Source organism: Rhinolophus sinicus, chromosome 2, assembly GCF_057876585.1.
Source record: "Rhinolophus sinicus isolate RSI-liver-muscle chromosome 2, RSI-T2T, whole genome shotgun sequence".
In the NCBI taxonomy this organism is placed as follows: Eukaryota; Metazoa; Chordata; class Mammalia; order Chiroptera; family Rhinolophidae; genus Rhinolophus; species Rhinolophus sinicus.
The window spans coordinates 182,790,180-182,802,354 of NC_142502.1; the positions used below are offsets into that span (position 1 = coordinate 182,790,180).

General features: G+C 35.1%; 1 protein-coding gene and 1 non-coding gene across 2 annotated transcripts in view; one reads left to right on the forward strand and one right to left on the reverse strand.

Annotated features, from left to right (window-relative positions):
* LOC141571503 (lysocardiolipin acyltransferase 1-like) overlaps nt 1–12,175 on the forward strand; it is a 592,611-nt gene that overhangs the window by 326,367 nt on the left and 254,069 nt on the right. The window lies entirely within an intron of this gene.
* LOC141571947 (U6 spliceosomal RNA) lies at nt 4,347–4,453 on the reverse strand. Its single transcript, XR_012496987.2, has one exon. It is a non-coding gene; the product is annotated as a U6 spliceosomal RNA (small nuclear RNA).

Sequence of the window (12,175 nt, forward strand, 5' to 3'; positions counted from 1 at the left end):
CGGTTCTCTTAAAGTGGCCTCTAGTCTCTGCACTGGACAAAAGAGCATTGCACTGTCTGTGTCCTATTGGATACCCTTAGAGAAGAAACTTTTCCTACTCAGGTACCTACAGGGCTCAGAAACTGCTTACTTCAGGGCAATTGGCTGAGTTAGAGTTGGGAGGGAAAGGAAAAAAATGCTAATGAGTCACTATTTTCCTGGAATCTATTCCAGAAATTGCCTCTCTACTTACTTATTGATATTTGGAGGTTACAGGGTACTACCCAGTCCCTCAGAAAAATGCTTAGGCTAAGTGGATAAAAACAACCTTAGGAAGTACAATCAGAATGATACATTATGTATCTTTTTGAAAACAGCTTAATGTTCCAAAGTGAGCATATATATATATATATTTTTTTTTTCTAACAAAGCAAACACATCGTCAGTGTATTCACATTTTTTTCAAGATTTAGCAAGATTCTTATTTGAAAAGATAAATTTCATAATGTCAAAAGAAGGGTTGTAGCCAGATTCTTACGATGAGAAATTCTTTTTTTTTTTGATGAGACTATTTAAGTTTTACTCTCTTAGAGAAGAAATTTTATTTATTCTTTTTAGTGATTGTTGAACCACTTCAAAATAATCCACATCCTCCTCTTAATCATGTGCTTTGTTAGTGTTTGGTTAATATAATATAATTAGTTGTTTGAATATTAGTCTCTCTAAATATTTTTCTCCATGAACATTTCGGACTGTATATATTATATTTCTGAATATAGTCACTAGTATTTATGGGTGTTAAATAAATGCTGACTTGAGTGTAATGTTCAATCAGATGAAGATATTCAGTCATGTGACACTTTAGAGAGAACTCAATTAATTTTGTTAAAAGTCCTTATTGAGACTGCTTGTAAGCATTATTGCTTAATAGAGAATTTAAATTTAATTCTTACCCTTAATCAACATAACGTCTAGAGTCATGTGTAATAAAATTCCAAATAATTCCCAGAATAATTGAGCCCATGCTGAAATATAGGCTTTTCCTAATAAATGGAATCCTATTCTCTGTTGTAATCAACCTAGAAAACTGTACCCATATTTATTTTATCACATAAAAGATCACATGGTTATCACAGATTTACCCAGTAGTGACTTAGAATGAATTTCCCAATAATTTACATGTTAATTTGCCTCAACATTCTGTATAGTGGAGCTACTACTATCATAAATGTCTGGAGCATTGCCTGGGATCATAAACTTTTAGTAAGAAAATAATTTCTCTTGTATACATCTGTGTGGGAAGCACTTTACAAAGGTAATGAAAGATGATACCTACGTAGAAAGGCCCCCAAATGGAAGGTAGGCTGGTGTACAGGGCAGAGAACACAGTGACACTACAAAAGTCTCAAGAGAAGCTGAGTCTCCATCTGTTAAGATCAAGACACAAGCTTTATAGCCTTGAGCATGACTTTGAAACCGTTTGCATTATTAACTCCAGTGGTAAGATTCAGTGAGTCTCGAATTAATAAAAACGACCTGCTTGTATAACACTAAGGAAAATAATTTGTCTCACAGAAGTATGACAATGTATTTAAATTAAATAGCAGGTGCACAGGGTACGGTACGTGTATACAGATGGCAGCGTGATGCAGGCCAGGTGTGCTGAGGTTTTAAACTGATACTGAGTTTGTTGTAAGGGACACAACACCATCTGTTGCTTGTGAGATTAGTTATCTTGATTGTTGTTGAACTCATTTGACTCTTCAAGTGGGTGGACAGATTATGTTAGTTTTCCTTTGTAGAAACCAAGAACGTGAGATTGGGGGCTGCCTCTTGATTTTTGGAACTGTCATTAAGTAATGGTTCCTTCAGGCTTCAAATAGGCAAGCCATAAAAAGTCATTTTATTATTTTAAATTGTAAATTGGAGGCAAAATGTTGTACATGTAGCAAACAGGTCTAATGTAACCCACAAACACTTCATAATGATTTCATTTCTCAATGCTGTTTGCTTAAACTGAGACAGTACATCACTATGTCAAGTAACCCAATGTGGGGGACAGAGTCCCAAAGAGCAGTTTCCAGGCTCTCGGCCTCACGTGGAAAGGTGCTGGCTCGGGTAGGAGATGGCCATGAACTGTGACTAGTTGGCCATCAACTGTTACCGATTAGACATTGGCCACTGATATAACTGCCGTGGCTGCATTGGGGGGTAGGTTGGTTTGTGGAAAAGTGGACAGAGGATTCCGGCTAGCAAGTGGGGTAGGTTGGCAGAGAAGCTGACAGTGGATTACGGATCGTGTGGCTCCTGCTTCCTGTGACTCCAACGCAGCCACCAGCAAGAATATAGTGGTATAACTCCCTATCCGTGGCTCCGTGGGTGTTCCTTTTTGGCCTCACCATATCCTGCGTTCTTGTGAGGGGAGCGGGAACTGAGTCCCTGCATGACACCCAGCTAGAAAGTTTACAGAATCTGGCTTTGGAATGATCAAAGTAAACTGAGGACCAGAGGTTCTTTGCCACAGGCTTTCCTAATTAGCTCGGGCAACTACAAGGCCGGGCAGTTGGCATACAAGCCTGACCCTATACAGTCTTGGAGTTCTGGTAGAAGAGAAGGAGCTTGGATGTGCAGCACTCGCAGACCTGGTACACTAGCTCAGGAATCTCCATCACCAGCATCTACCTGCTTAGACCACCTGGTGACCGCAGTCCCACAGAACGTCCCATAGCATTTTCAGGCCCAGCACCCCCGTGTGCCACAGGGAGGGCTGCAGTGGACCGCAGTCTCTGCTGAACCAGATTATGCCAGCCTGGCAGTAAGGCCATCTCAGTCAACAAGGGGGCTCCTGGAAGGAGCAGAGACCAATCCCACCCCATTGCCCAGGACCTGCCTTGTGCACTGACCTCTGGGCTGAGGTATCAGCGGGTGAGAACTAGGAAACAGCACATTGGTAAATTGCTGGGGCAGAAGCTAAGAGTTAGGATTATGGAAAATGTCCCAGCCTTGTTGGAGGCTGGCCTACTCATTGGTGATGTGGGGCCCTCCCTAAAGTTGTTTTTTTTTAAACTATGTTTAGGATTCGCACCAGATTGAGCACCAGTTCAGCCATTTAAAACCAGTGCTTAATCCATGACTAATATTAAGAAAGCCAATTTGATTATTCATTTTGTCAGTCAGGTGTAGAGCCACCACGCAGCAAAGGATCCTTACAGCGGTGGCCAAGGTTATGATATAAAACAAGAGTTGGACTCCATAATGTATATTATATCTGCGTGAACTGGTCCAAACTGGCCTAGGACTAGCACATGTAATAATTAGAATTGATTTACAAAATTAGAGGAAACTCCAGGTCTCTACTCAGTTTCCCATGAGGCACAAATCAGCTCCTACACGTTCAATAAGAAACATTCCAGGCCTTGTGCTCGGTATCTTCCACAAAGCATGTCATCTCATCCTGTACCCAGTTGGTGAGGTATGCGTAATTGGAAGAATTTTAGAGAATGAGGTTGAGGATTAGTATTTTTTAGTTACCTGCTTTTACAAAAGCAGGAAATAATTTTTCTTTCCTAACTACACCATAATGACTCATTATTAGCTTTCTGCATGGTTTAAAACTTTTCTGGAGTAGTTTTGCATTTTCATATGTAACTCAAAATAATCCCTCAATTTATACATAATAATTACCTATTTTGTCTTGGAGTTGAAAAATAGAGATAAGACACATTTTCTGTGTTTTGTTTAATAAATTCTCATAATCTGGAGGGAAAGTAAAATTAAATGAAGAGATATATGAATCAAGTCACACAAACAAAATAACACATTTAACTGAAAAACAGTGTGGGAGGTATACTCGTATACATATTTACATCGACACACAGAGAGGGTCAACAACTAGAATCCTAAATTATGCCAGATGAAAAATAACTATTTTTATATCTGTATGAGGCTTCATTTTTTATGATCATCTTCCTGAGTGACTGCCATAAAATGTGAAATAAATTATCTTTGCTTTCAGTAAAATTACCATTAGGCTTTGAAAATGGCTGAGTAAAAGATATTATTTGTAAACCTACAGTACAATTTCTAAGTCAAATTGAAATTAAAAAAAAAATAAACTCAGCTATTCTTTTTATTTTACAAAACACAAGTTATGCTTACAGAATGCCCTTATTTAGATTTAATTAATGTATAGATAAGAACATTATAAGAAATTATAACACAGTATCCAACCAGTCTTCTGTTTATGATACTATAATAACATACTTTAGAAAATGCACTACAAAAGATTTTCAGATTTATTTTATGGTGTTTTCTGCAAGTAAAGGAACTTCAGTAAGTTAATTAAATAAGGAGTTTATTTGTTTATTTTATTTATGGAATGCTTCACCAATTTGTGTGTCATTGTTACACTGGGGCCATGCTAATCTCCTCTGCATCGTGCCACTTTTAGTATATGTGCTGTGGAAGCGAGCACGGATATGTTTTCAATTTAATGAAAGAATGGTTTAATGGAGAATAATCGAACTATAGATTCGTTGGGCCTAAAAGTGACATCAATGGCACTCATCAAAAGCAATATAGATTTGTGGCCTTATATTTAATTTCTTCCATGTTTAGTAGTGTCTTATAATAGATGATACTGGTGAGGTATTTACTAATATTGACCTAAATGTAACTTTTTCACACTAGAAACTATTACTCTGTTCAAAAAGTATAGGATGGATAAAAGCAGTTCTTTTACAATTAGAGCAAATCATTCATGTATTTTAAGTCATTATTTACACAAAATGAAGTTGAACCTTTTAAGTGAATGATTCAAAGACTTTTGGCAAATACGTACAGACAAGTGCACACTACACTTAAGACACAGAACATTTCCATCAGGTAAAAAAATTCCTTTGTACCCATCTTTCCCGCCAGAGCCCATCACCATAATTGACCTGTTTTTAATCTCTATACATTTGCCTTTTTGAGAATATATCAATGAAATCATATAATAGGAAGCCTTTTGTATCTGCTTCTCACTCTTCACCTTTTGGGATTCATCCATGTTATTGCGTGCATCAGTATTTGTTTTCTTTCTATTGTGGACTAGTAGTCCCTTAAATGAATATGCCAAAATGTAACCATTCACCATGTGAAGGACAATTGAGTTTCAGTTTGGGGTTTAAGGAGGAAAGGAATACTGTGGATATTCACCTGAAAGTCTTTGTATGAGCCTAGGTTTACATTGTGAGTGAAAAGCAGGGAGTGGAATTGCTGGATAAAATGGCAAAAGCATTTTTGGGTTTATGAGAAACTGAAACGTTTTCCGATATGGCGATAACATTTTGCCTTCACACCAGCAATGTTCTGGTATCAAGGTTCTGCTTGGTCCATATCTCATTAGTACTTATCATTTTTCTTTTTTAGTATCGTGCCAATGTAATTGATTTTAAATGGTATTCATTGTGATTTTACTTCATGTTTCCTTAAAGACTAAGGAATTGGAGGATTTTCCCATATCTAATTGCCATTCATGTCTTCTTTGGTGAAGTGTTTATTTGAATCTGTTTCTTTTTTTTTCTATTAGATCACTTTAAATTATTGAATTATAAGTATCCTGTATATATTTAGAATATAATTCCATATACGGATATATGTTTTAAAAATAGTTTCTGACAGTTGGTAGCTTTTCCTTTCATTTTATTAAAAGAAGCTTTATGAAGTACAAAGCTTTTTTTCTTTTCATTTTGAGAAAGTCAAATTTATCATTTTCTTCTTTTATGTTTTTTGCTTCCTTGAGTTTTAACAAAGAAAATTTTTCCTAACTTGAGGTCAGACAGATTTTCTTTGATGGTTCCTACTAGACATTTCATAGTTTTAACTTTTATTTTTTCTACCATCACCCCTCCTCTTTACCTTTTATATTTTGTGAAAAAATTTTGGTAAAGTTTAGTATATGGTAAAAGGTAGGGTTCACAGTCCACATTTTCTTTCATGTCTATTTCCAAAATTTGTAGCTTAATTTGTTGAAAATACTATTCTTTCTCACCTAGATTACATTTGTGTCTGAGTACCTTTGTCAAAAATGAATTTAACATATAAAGTGGGTAGATTTCTGGATAATCTATTAATCTACATGTCCGTAAGCCAATAGTATGTTTTAATAACTTCAGTTTTATAGTCTGTTCTGTAACCAGGTGGTCTGAGACCTTCAGCTTTATTCTTCTATTTCATTTTTTTTAACTTTTCAACACACCTTTATTTCCATTAAAAAAAAAATAATTGGTGTGTCCAATTCTATCAAAATTCTGTTGGAAATTTTATTGAGATTTCATTAAAAAAAAAAAAAATATATATATATATATATATATATATATATATATATATATGCATATGTATATGCCTATAAGTATATATATGGTGAATATTTAAATCTTATGCAGTATTTAGGGATTATTGAAATCTTATTATTGAGTCTCTCAACGCATGGGCATCGTATACCTTTCTATTAAGTCATCTTCAATTTTTTTCAGCAGTACTTGGTAGTCCACATGTATACAAATAGTCTGTGAATATTATTCCTAAGTTTTCATGCTATTACAAACTTTTTCAATTCTATCAGTTCTACTTTATGTATTTTGACTTTTTTTGAGTATGTTCTTACATATTTAGGATTGTTATGTTGTCTTGGTGAATTGACTCTTGTAACATTTTATAAAATCTTTATTCCTGGTAGTATAACTTGTTTTAAAGTCTACTTTGCCTGATATTTATGTAGCCAATCAGGATCTTGTAGATTTGTCTTTGCATGGCCTAACATATTTCATAAGTTTACTATTAATCTATCTTTGTTTTATATACTTAAAGTAGACTTATTTATTTTACTGTTTACTTTTTTCCCAGCTTTATTGAGATATAATTGGCTATAACAGCATGTAAGTTTAAGGTGTACGTGTTGATTGGATACGCTTATATGTTGCAAAATGCTACCACATAGCATTAGCCAACACCTCCGTCACCTCACCTAATTACCACTTCTTGTTCATGGTGAGAACATTGAAGATCTCTTAGCAACGTTCATGTGTATGGTACAGTGCTATTAACTATAATCACCATGTTGTACATTAAATCGACAGAGCTTGTTAATGGTATAAATGGAAGTTTGCACCCTTTGCCAACATCCCTCCATTTCCCCCTCTCACCCCCACCCCAACACCCCGTAACCACTTTTCTACTCCCTGTTTCTCTAAGTTCAGCTTTTTTTAAATGTACACTCTAAAGTAGATATTTTTATACAGTGTATATTTGAATCTTGGTTTTTTTTAATCCAATGTGACAATCTCTATTGTTTAACTGGAATATTTACTAGCAGACTTATATTTAATGTAATTATCAATAGATTTACTTATAAACCTACTATCTTGCTATTTATCTCCTATTTTGCGCCGGTCTTTTTCTTTTCTTTCTTTCTTTTTTTTTTTTTTTTTTTCTGCCCTTGTTTACTAGGAGTGACCAACCATTCCCCTAGACCAGTGGTGGGGAGGGCCCTAGTCTCTCCTTTGCAGTAGAAAGCTTTTGGTTTATATGAGGTAAGGGTCTGGGGTTTGTACCAGTCCTCTAGTGACAGCTTATTGCTCTATCTATGTCTGCGTCACCAAGGGGCGCTCCCAGATTTATGGCCTTCTCAGCTTTTCCCCTGACCACTCAGTGAAGGTTTGCTTCTAGGGCAACCTGGTAGTCTAACCTGTCACAATCACCTGACTCACCCTTAAAATAATTCATTACAATTTTCATTGTTTTCTTCTTACCGGATGTCCTTGTTCATACCGTATCCTCTTGTACTCTACCATAGGCAAAACAATGTAGAATTCAGTTCAACTGGCTGCCTTGTAATATCAGCTCTCTGACAGACTCAATATATGCTATGATTGTGCAGAATACCTAGGTTATTCCCATCATAAGAATGGAGCAAAAATACAAAATTATTTTCAGCTTTCCGTACTGCTTGTGAAAGTACATATTTCTTGTGGAATGTGCTTCCAGAAGCACTGATTGAATAACTCGTAAAAACCATAGAGAAGTAATTTATACCCTCAACAAAATATTGCCAAAATATCAAAATAATGATTTGGCAGAGAAGAAAATATTTATTTTATGCTATTTCTATAAATTTCAATACAGCACTCATATATTTATCCATTCAGTCCAAATCATTTGTATATTATCCAGTAAATGCTATTTTGTTAGCCTCTGGGAATAAATGATACACGATAGCCCATTTACTTAAGGATCTGGTCTTATTTTTATTTCCATTTATACAAAATACTATATTTTTGTGCAACTCATAGATGGAAGAAAATCCTCAAAAAGTGATATTGGATATCTCATGAATCTCTTGTGGCTGTTGAGGAAACACATGTGCATTTCTTTAAATGAAATGGTATGCAACAAATAAGACCTGTAACATGTATAAATCGAATGGAAGGATTATAGCCCCATTTTTGGCCTGATTCAAATTAATCAACCCCATCAGTGTACACTCATAATTGGTGGGAATGTAAAAATTTGAAGGAAAGTGAAATTTTCAGTGCTCACTACGGCATAAGTGACCGACAGTTTTCATTAGGGCTCACATCGTTTAAAGTGAAGAATCGAATTTATGTCCATATAAACTAAAACTTAAACCACCAAAGTGCAGTTTGAGAGGCTCTATGAACTACCATAAATATTTCCTCCCAATCACCAACCATATCTTTAGGCAAAGGAACTATACTGTACCATGAGCCAGGACTCAGAATATAGAAATTCTACTGTTAGATTTATTCTTTTGGATCAGTTTTCTGGAAGATGTCTTTGGAAATAAAAAATAATCTCAGGAAGAATAATGTGCTAAATGGATATACACTGAGATGTATGTACACTGAGACTCAGTGGGAAGTTATTTCATTAGGAAAACAAAGACAGTAAAGGAAGGAGTGGGAAAGAACTTTTGACAGAGAAAATGCATTAAACCAGGTCAGAGATTCTAACATGAGGCTCTATTAACATATTTGGTTGAATGATTCTGTGTCTTGTGTGACTGTTCTGTACATTGTGGAAGGTTTAGCAGCATCTTAAACCGTGGTGCACTAATTGCCAGCAGTAACCTCCCAATTATGACAACCAAAATTGTCACTAGACGTTGCCAATGCCCCCTGGGTGGATGTAATTATTTATGGTTGTGACCCACTGATTCAAGCAAGGACACCAAAGCGATACTTATTTGGTATCCAGCAAATATATGCACATGTGCCTTTAAAAATAAATACATGAGGCATTTAGATAAAATCTATACAATAAGAACAATTTTACTCAGTTTCAGGCAGTTTTGCTTTCTCCAATTATTAACTATCTTCTAGGTGACAGGTGACATATAGCCTTTACTTAATGGGCAAGCCATCCAAATAAGATAGTAGGCAAGGCACAAGAAAGGGAAACGAGCAGTCATACTGGTTTTATGATGACATCTTTATAAACCCATCTTTCTTGATTGATTTTAAGTGTCATTATTTTAATAGTTGTATGCCACTGTGTGTGTGTGTGTGTGTGTGTGTGTGTGTGTGTGTGTGAATGTAAATAGCCAGCTCCAAGAAGGACACATCAGAGCTCTTACACTACTCACTGTGACTAAGTAATATGTTCATAGTGTCACTTGATTAGTTCCCTGATGTTGTTTCTCTCCCTGCTTATTAAAATTAATGACTTTTCTGAAACTCCTGAAGCCAGACGTAATGGAAATGATATTGAGCTTGGTTTTAAATCTCCAGTGACATACATTCAATCAAGGGATTTCCGTAGGCTTTAGCCCAGATAGTCTTAAAGAATTAAATAAATTAATAAATTTAAAAAATAGAATAACCATCTACTACCTCATGATCATTATGGATGGAACACACCAGAAAGATTTAGATATTGTTACGTAAAACCCTGTCATTTGTCTCCAAGATATAAAGAGCTGAAGGCCATTGCTCCCCCTTAAACAGCAAGAAAAAACGCCGAATATACTGAAAATCAGTGACTTTTCCTGGACCCATCAGAGCATTCAGGTTGCAGGGCAAACTGGCACCCTGGAATCTGGAGAGAAAATCAGATACAGAGATCCCAGCAGAGATCAGATTAACTAGAGCAGAAGCTGCTGGAGGTATAAGCTGGCAGGAACATCTAAGTGGTAATTTGATAATGGTGGACTAGTTTGAGAGAGAAAAAATCCTGAGAACATGCAGTCCTAGGAAAGCCTATACACTTTTATAGTTTTTATTTCTAGGACCCCATGTTCTTATAGGGAAGGACGAGAAGGGTCACCCTATGTTTTTAGCAAAGGGCATGAAGGAGTAACCATGTGAAATATGCCAAGTGTGTTCTCCTAAAAAACATGTACTCTCCAGAAGAGAAGGCGTTACCAGAGCCTTATCTCACATAGGCTCAAGGGTAATTATCCAAAGTAACCTCTTCTAACAATCCTATAACCTAAAGGGGAGGGAGAAAAACAAACAAACAAACAAACAAAAACAAACAAACAAAAAAACACTTTGAAAGTCATAGCCTATGAATACAGGCCCATGAAAAGACTGAGATGTAATCATCAGAGTATGATACCTTTCCCTTTTCCTGCTCCACACCACGACATAAACAGGGCTTCAGTATAATAGCAGTGCATTACAGCTGAAAGAAGAGCAGAGTGTAGACTCAATTTAAGAAAGAGTTCTTAGGAAAATCCCCCAAAAAGCATGGGAGAGTAAAACAAAGACATTTGAGAAATTTGAAACCCTTAACATCTACCACTACACTAATAAAAATAATAATAAAATACAACCAAATCCACAGCCAAATTAACATAACATCTCAGTCTAGAGGATTATTCATCTTAGATCTTATTGCCTGATGCATTATGTTCAACCTTCCACCAAGCAGTGTAAAAAAAAAGGGAAAAAATCTGAAGAGGCAAAGTAAACATCAGAAACAGACTCAGATATGGTACAGATTTGGAATTTTTAGACAATCAATTTAAAATAAGTTTGATTAGTATATTAAGTGCTTTAATGGAAGCACTTTAGACAATAAGCAAGAACAGATGGGTAATATAAGCAGACAGATGTGAAAGCTAAAAAGAAATGCTAGAATTCAAAAACACTGTAACAAATGAAAAATGGATTTGCAAACCCATTACCAGAGTGAACATGGCTGAAGAAACAATCAGTAAACTTGAAGATATGTCAACAAAAACTTTCAAAAATGAAGTACAAAGCAAAAATAAAAGAATGCAAAGAAAAGCAAACAGGATATACAAGAACTGTGTGAAAATTTCAAAACATGTAACATGTATAATTGAAATTTAAAAGGAAAAGAATGAGAGAATAGAACTGAAAGCAATATTTGAAAAAATAATGGCAGAGAACTAAATAATAATAATAATAATAATAATAATAATAATAATAATAATGGTAGACACCAAACCACTGAACTAGGAATCTCAGAGAACACAGAGCATCATAAATACAGGAAAGAAGCAAACAAATAAAAACTACCACTAATCATGTTATCTTGAAACTGTAGAAAAATCAAGAAACATTTGTGTTTTCGAGAAACACTAGATCTCACAAAAAGGTGTAGAAGGAAAAAAAAAAAAAAAACACACAAAACTTACCGATACACAAACAAGGATTAAAAAACTACAGCAGACTTCTTGTCAGAAATTATGCAAGGAAGAAGACAGTGGAGTGAAATATTTAAAGTGATAAAAGAAAGAAAACTTCAAACTAGAACTTTATATCCATCTAAAATAAAAGAGAAATAGAAACTTCCTCAGATCCCTACCCTTACAACAGAAGGCATTCATAACCAGTAGATATTCTCTGCAAGATATATTAAAAGAAGATCTTCATGGAGAAGGAAAATGATAGTCACGACTCCGATCTACATAAAAAAGGAAAAGTCTTAAGTATTAAATGTATTTTTTTTTATCTTTAATTGATCCAATGAGTACATTTGGTTTATAATAATAATAGTAACATGTGTGATTATAGCATATGGATGGGTGAAATGATGAAAATAATTTAGAGATGAAAGAGGGGAAATAGGAAAACTGCATAAAAGTACCTGCATTTCATGTGAAATGGTGCAGCCTCATATGAAAGTAGAATTAGATAAGTTGTAACTGTATATTGCAAACTCT